The sequence below is a fragment of the Halichoerus grypus genome, chromosome 12, assembly GCF_964656455.1.
Source record: "Halichoerus grypus chromosome 12, mHalGry1.hap1.1, whole genome shotgun sequence".
In the NCBI taxonomy this organism is placed as follows: Eukaryota; Metazoa; Chordata; class Mammalia; order Carnivora; family Phocidae; genus Halichoerus; species Halichoerus grypus.
In genome coordinates this window covers 26241671-26249601 of record NC_135723.1, presented here as the reverse complement: position 1 = coordinate 26249601, position 7931 = coordinate 26241671, and the positions used below count along the sequence as shown (strand labels likewise).

Sequence of the window (7931 nt, the reverse complement as noted above, 5' to 3'; positions counted from 1 at the left end):
ACCTGAACCTTTATCAAATAGTCCCTTTGAACTTTTCCCAGTAAGTTTAAGTTTTTGTTTCTGTTTTTGTTTTTTCTGTCCCTACTCCAACCCCCAACTTGGTATAAATCCTAAACTTCATGTAAGTCTAATGGAATGTTGTGAAAATTGGGAGTAAGAACCTCATCCTTATAGTACATCTATCCATAACTGGCATCTTCTCAGAAGGACCATTAAAAAATAGTTAACATTTATATAGCACTACACTAGGTGCTTTACATCTATTTCTATTTCTATATCTATATCTATATCATCTATATCTATCTATAGGTATATTTATATTTATCAGTCTTCATAACAGCCCTATGGAGTAAGTACTATTATCACTATCCATGTCTTACAAATAGGAAAACTGATGCACAGAGCAGTTAAAAAATTGTTCAAGTTTATGCAGCAATTAAGAGACAAAGCTGGGTGTGAACACAACAGTGGTAATCTAGAACCTGAGGTTCAAATTCCTGTGCTCTACAAGCTTCTCACTTCCTCTACTCCATGGACATAATCAACCCTCCACCTCAGCACAAGATGAGGCTTCCATGTTATATATGTAAATTTCTGTGCCACATTCCACAAGGACTTCCTCATCTCTGCCCATCCCAGAACTGTTCACTTTCCAGGACACAGCTGTGCCACACAGGGCAATACAAGGGAAATAAAATGATGTGACTGCACACTTCTAGGACCTATTGCTCACAGGGGCTCTGGGCCTTATGTTCATCAGCCAAATAACTCCATTTAAACATCACTTCTGTATTCTCAAAACCACAGTTGGAGGAATTTCCTAAGTGTTAACAGTATCCCAAACAGGAAGCTGTGTGTTCTCTCATTCTGCCAGGGGTGCAGCAGCCAGAGTAATTGTTGCTTCAGGAGGGCACGGTCCATGGCTATCTTTCTTTTCTTACTACCTCTCTTATGCTCCTCCCAAATTCTTTATGGAGATTTACCAGGTGATAAAAACTCATTCTAACAATATTTATTTTTCTATGTCAGTAATTTAGGTCAGGACCTTAGCTTTTAATACTTAAAAGACCCCTTACATCATGCAACTCAAAAGCCTTTTTTGTCAAGACTGTTGTGTCTTCCTTGAATTCATAGGTGTATTTTGAAATTTAGGACACAAGAACTGATTTTTTCAGTTGTTTTTTTTTTTTTTCTTGTTATATCTTTCCTTTCTTGAGGCAGTAAACTTAAACTACTCTAACTCTCCTTGAAATGGGGAGAAGGGTCATGTGGGAGAAAAAATCAAATTAAAAACACATTGGTGAATACTTCAAATTATCTTTCCAAATAGACTTCAAAGCTCTAATTCTAAAGAATTTGAGAATTATCTCTATAGTTATCTCCAGACATCTTATATAAAAGCCACTTAGTGGTCTCTTCCTTTTTTTTTTTTTTTTTTTTTTTTTTTTTTTTTTTTAAAGATTTTATTTATTTTATTTGAGACAGAGAGAATGAGAGAGAGAGCACATGAGAAGGGGGAGGGTCAGAGGGAGAAGCAGGCTCCCTGCCGAGCAGGGAGCCCGATGCGGGACTCGATCCAGGGACTCCAGGATCATGACCTGAGCCGAAGGCAGTCGCTTAACCAACTGAGCCACCCAGGCGCCCAGTGGTCTCTTCCTTTTAAAAGAGCTTGGGAGTCCTGGTACAAATCCTAAGAAACCTAAAGAATCATAACCTCTCCTCTGACTTTTAAGAGGTAGAAGGAAAAGTAAAAATACTTGAGATGAGCCAGAAGCCTGTGGTTCTGGTCTCAACTCTGCCAATGACTAGTTGTGCTGCCAAGGACTAATCACTCAAATCATACTTAGTTTGTGAATTACCCAACTAACATTTCTGGATCATCATCTATGGGATGGACACTTAAAATATGATACTTGCTTAGTTATCACAATTTTAGCATAGTTAGAAAGTTTAACTAAATTGTCTAAGATCTTAGAGGAATTAACTGGCAAAATTGTGATCAAAGGAAGCTATGTATTATCCCAACATAATATTTCATGATATCTAAAGTCCCATCTAGGCCAAAATACTCCGTAATTCTAAGAGGGATTTGGCAGAAAAGGCACAAAGGTTTTGCTGGGATACTAAATGTCATATACATGTGTGTCTATATATATGTGTATATATTCTGTGATTTATTGAAAAATACTACCTTTGGATAAAAAAAATGGATGCTTGCTAGCAAATACACTCTCCCAGAGGTCTTCTTTGCACTTCCTATTTTGATATAATACCTGTACATTATCATGTTTTTTTAAAAATTCTTACAATACACAAAGCTTACTAACCTCTCCACAATTTGTTAATCACGTTCATTTTCCTAGCAGTGGTTGTCATGGACTGAAAACGGTAGAATTTATCTCCAGCTATCTCCTCCAGGGCTAACATTCACATTAAGCAATGTGTAATGTTTTCTCACCATGAATGCTGTCAGGCTGACATCAACAGTGAAATATGTGAATTAATACTTACACAAGCTAACATGATTTTTTGCATTATAAAAATGTCATTTTTAAAAAGGACAGTATACAATGATAAACAATGTGTGGGCCTGTGTTGGAAATCAAATAACATAAAGGCTTTTTTAGTTCCCTTGGAGAATATATTGATTAAGTGAACTATATTACATTTGCATTTACACTGAAATACTGGGTTGATTTACAAATGTTAATGAATTCTTTTCCAGAACTTCTGAATGATGACTTCTTGGCTAATTGATATTTGGAAAGGTGTAGCACATAATTTAATTTCCTTAAACGCAGAGCTTAGAGCTTTGATAGTTTGCATCTGGGAACTGAGATTCTTTTTTATTTAAGTGATAGGGGTGAAAAGTTTAGTTGTGAGTTCTGTCAAAAATAACTCTTTTTAGATTCATGGATCCTCTACCTAGTGATTTATTTTTTCCAGGCCCATTTTCTTTTTTTCATTTCTTTTTTTTTTTTTTTTTTAAAGCAAGAGTTTCTCATTTCTCTATTTTCAATGGTACAGTCTGAAAAATAATATTGAAAGGAATCTTTACTAGATTGGTCTAGAGCAATACTGGAGAACCCTAACAAAAGCCCATTCCTCTAACTATACATAAACTTTAAAGAAACACTAGGCATGATAGCATCTTAAAGTTTACAAGAAATTTGTGTCCACATTGAAAAGAGATTAGGACAGCATAACAGCCCCTAATTTCACAAAAGCCTGATTTCCAGTCTCCTTTTAGGTTTCTTCCTTTGGTGCAGTGGTTCTCAAACTTGGCTGCACATTGGAATCACCTAGAGAGTTTTAAAAATATGAGTCCTATAACTAGAGATTCTGATATAATAGAGCATTGCCTGGGCACCTGGATCAATAAAAGCTCCCTCAGGTGATTCTAATGTGGAGCCAAGGTTGAGAATCACAGACTCTTTGTAAATTCTCAAGACACGCTCACTCATGTATTTGGGCTGCTGACCCTACCACACTTCCCAGCTGGCTGCCTCACTATCCTTTTGCTTTAGGTAATAAACCAGATGTTATTTTCAAGGCAGTGGTGCTCTGTTCTGAGTCTTGCACCTGATTTTCTGTTTGAGATATGGTTTAAGCATTATTGGTGCTTATGTCTACAGCATTGTTTTGCCCTGGACATCCCAATAGGCTCATAACCTGTCAGCTGCTGCTTATGCTTTACATGTGCTCCTAGTTTCTTTGCAGCCTTTATCCAGGCCAGAAGGTTGGTACCAAATCTCTTGGCAAGTCAGTAGAAAAGATTTACTAGCTATTTTTTATCTCCTTATTTATCATATCAAGCACAAGCCTGGAGGACCCATCTCCTAGCATTCATTCATAGGGAAAAAAGGATATCTCCTCTCATTTAAGGCTTACACAGAGTCAGAAAGAAGGGTTTACTATAGTTAACAGCACTGGAGATAGAAACAGGAAACAAAGGTAGTGCGATGAAAATGAATCTTCTAATTTTCTCTGGGTCTTTGAAACTCATTACTGGGGAGATTTGTTAAATAATGAGAATAATACTGAGAATAATACCTACTGAAAAGCAAAAAGTACTTCAATCCACCTCTGGATTCTGGGGAAAAAAAAAAAAACTAACTCTTTACTAATCTGGCATATAGCGACTTGGAGGACTTGGCTAAATTGAAAAGAAGGAAAAATGAAAAGATGTGTGGCAAATAAACTTAGTTAAGCCACATTAAGTTCCTGGTTGACATGAACTCTGGAGACTGAAAAACTGGCTTTAGGACCTCCAAAGGACAGTGTGATGCCCTCACAGCAAAGGCTGGAGATGGGGAGCTGAGCCCGAGGTCATAGCTAGCAAGACCGAAGCGGAAACTACATCAACAGGAGAGAAATGCCCAGGACTTCCTAGTACCGTTGCCTGAGCAACGTGAATAAACTATGGGTTCATCCACCATGGACTTCTGCAGAAGAGGCCAACACTGCTTACACAATAGACAGCTCAGACCCAAAGATCAGCATGAAGGTCACTTTCCGTAACTCTACTAAGAGAGCAAGTACCTGAACTTCTTCAGGAATACATTCAGATATCATCTAAGATCAAAGCATGAGAAGAGCTTAGTAATGTAATACAAGATAAACTGAAAGGACTGTTGAAATTGTGGGATTCTGAGTAAGCTTTCACAGGATTAGGTATTCTTTTACTTTTCAAATAGCAGCTGTGTATGCACTCAGAAATATCGGACAGATTTTGTGTGTTTTTCTCTTTAAAAAAAAAAACACATTATGCTTTCTCTACATAGAGTCATATTGTATCAAGATGGAGACATATTGGGGCACCTGGGTGGCCCAGTTGGTCGAATGTCAGACTCTTGATTTCGGCTCAGGTTTACCTCAGGGTCATGAGATCCAGCCCGGAGTGAGCTCCATATTCAGTGTGGAGTCTGCTGAAGACTCTCTCTCCTTCTCCCTCTTCCCCTCCCCTCCTTCTCTCTCTCTCTCTCCCTCTCTCTCTCTCAAATAAATAAATATTTTTTTAAAAAAAAAGATGGAGACGTATTGAGTAGAACCATTAAACAGTAGGGGCACATGGCAACAGTATCTGCCCTTACTGCCTGGATGTTACTCCTTATTTTCTCTCTCCTATAACTTCACCCTATCCTTTTCTATCAGCTCTTTCACAATAGATTTTAAACATGTACAAACATATCCCACCATTAAGCAAAATACATAAGAAACCATTAAGCAAAATACGTAAGAAAATAAAACATACAGCCTTCAACTCTACATATTTTCAGCTATTACTCTATTTCTAGCTGTATCAGCCCATACTTACTGTTTATACTAGATTTTCCACCATCACCCTAAAAATATTTTTGCCGGGGCCAGTGGGGGTGGGTCACGTGGAGCGTGCTGCCCGGAGTGGCGCTGGCGGCAGGAGGCCGCTGTGCTGGAGCTGCGGGCAGGGAGCCGGCCCGGGCTCTGGGTAAGCGAAGCACCACGCAGTGCTGAGTCCACCACCCGCGGGAGCCACGGAAATCGGCACCGAGATCAGCTGAAGATCCGGAGTGCCATTAACGGGAAATTGCCAGAGCTTATGTTGATGAAGAATTTCCTGATTGCATTATGGTGATGGAGGCCAACAAGAAAAGTCAGGACCAAATGACAGAGGACCTGTCCCTGTTTCTAGGGAACACAATTCGATTCATCGTATGTCTTCATGGTGTATTAAACTTTGCTCTGTTACAACTGACCCCTCCAGTCTAAAGTCATCTGATACCAACATATTTGATAATACCGTGTCTTCAAACAAGAGCAGTTTCAGCCGGGGAGATGAGAGAACACATGAAGCTGCAGTGCCACCCCCTTGAGATTGCTAGCACTGAACCTGAAAAAAAGAGATTCCAGAGTTTCTCCTAGTTCACAGGAGCAGAAAAACACGAATGTCAGACAGACTTACGATGATGGAGCTGCATCCTGATTAATGTCAACTGTGAAGGCTCTGAGGGAGACAGCACCCTCTGAAGATGTGATTGATACTAAGCCAGAACCAGATGATCTCATTGATGAAGACCTCAATTTTGTGCAGAATCCCTTATCTCGGAAAAAACCCTACAGTGACACTTACATATGGTTCTTCTCGCCCTTCTATTGAAATTTATCAACCACCTGCAAGTCAAAATGCAGATAGTGGTGCTCATTTAAACAAGTTGCAATTTCAGCAGTAGCAAAACAATATTCGTGCAGCCAAGCAACCTGATATACAGAATAGCCAAGTATGTGAAACAGGATGTTTTTGGGAAAGGGAAGTGCTTAACAGCCTAGAAGAGACTTATAGTCTCTTTTTCAGAAACAACTCAGAAAAAATGAGTATTGAGGAAGAAAACTTTCAGGAGAGGAAGTTGTCTGTGTTAAGTTCAATTGTTAAAGTAAAAAACTTCCATCGTGATGGAGAAGAGGAGGAGGAAGATGATGGCTGTGGGTCTCATACAGGACGCATCTTCAGCAGTGTGTCAGTGCCAGCAAAGCCTGAAAGGAGACCTTCACTTCCACCTTCTAATAAGCTAACAAGAATCTAATTTTGAAGGCTATCTCTGAAGCTCAAGAATCTGTAACAAAAACAACTATTCTATAGTCTCACAGAAATAGACACTTCCAGTTGCTCCCAGAACTCGAACTTTTCAAGAAGAATTGTTTGCAGAAATGGTCCAGGGTCAAAGCAGGACCCCCAGAATAAGTCCCCCCATTAAAGAAGAGGAAACGAGATAATATAGAAAAAAGCCAAGGAACTCAACAGAGGCAGTTGTTATCCCGACTGTAAATTGACCCAGTAATGGCAGAAACTCCGCAGATCAGTCAAGATTACTATGACATGGAATCCATGGTCCATGCAGACACAAGATCATTTATTCTGAAGAAGCCAAAGCTGTCTAAGGAAATAGTAGTGGCACCAAACCAAGAGTCGGGGATGAAGACTGCAGATACCCTTTGAGTACTTTCAGGACACCTTATGCAGACAAGATCTTGTACCACCAGATAAACCTGCAAGTCCTAAGTTTATAGTGACACTGGATGCTCTCCCCAGCCCCCCAGGATACATGTCAGATCAAGAGGAGGACATGTGTTTTGAAGGCGTGAAGCCTGTAAACCAATCTGCAGCCTCAAACAAGGGACTCAGAGGTCTCCTCCACCCACAGCACTTGTAGCTCATGAGCAGGCTGATCGATGAGCTAAATGGTAGCTTTTCAAATGCTGAGATGAGTGAACTGAGTGTGGTCCAGAAACCAGAAAAACTTTTGGAGAATTGCAGGTACTGGCCTTCCTGTAAAAATGGGGATAAGTATACTTACCATCATCCTGTTTCACCTTGCAAAGCCTTCCCCAATTGTAAATTTGCTGAAAAAATGTTTGTTCATTCATCCAAATTGTAAATATGATACAAAAATGTACTAAACCAGATTGTCCCTTCACTCATATGAGTGGAAGAATTCCAGTACTGTCTCCAAACCCAGCAATTGCAACACCAGTGCCACCTTCTAGCTTCTAGTAGTCAACGGTGCTGTTATTTCCCTGCTTGTAGGAAAATGGAATCTCCCTTCTGTCATTAAAACACTGCAGATGTAACACTCAGTGTACAAGACCTGACTACACACTTTATCATCCCACCATTACTGTGCCACCACAACATGCCTTGAAATAGATTCGACCTCATACCAGTGAATGACATTCAGTCGTACTTGGCAGAAGATTGTGGAGTGACCGTCTACTGACGAAAGATATTCTGCAGAACTTGTCAAATCTTTGAAACTTAGAATATATTGTTTTCATAATATTAAGTTTACTGCCTACCTGAAGTGTCTAATTTTTCAAGTTTGTAAGTTTATTAAGTGGTTTTAACATTGGGTGTTTTTTGTTGTTTGTTTTGACTATAAAAAGACCATTTAAGGAAA

General features: G+C 39.4%; 1 pseudogene; it reads left to right on the top strand.

The window, feature by feature from the left end:
• Positions 1-5592: 5592 nt before the first annotated feature.
• On the top strand, positions 5593-7705 carry LOC118532475 (zinc finger CCCH domain-containing protein 14 pseudogene; annotated as a pseudogene).
• Positions 7706-7931: the final 226 nt, after the last annotated feature.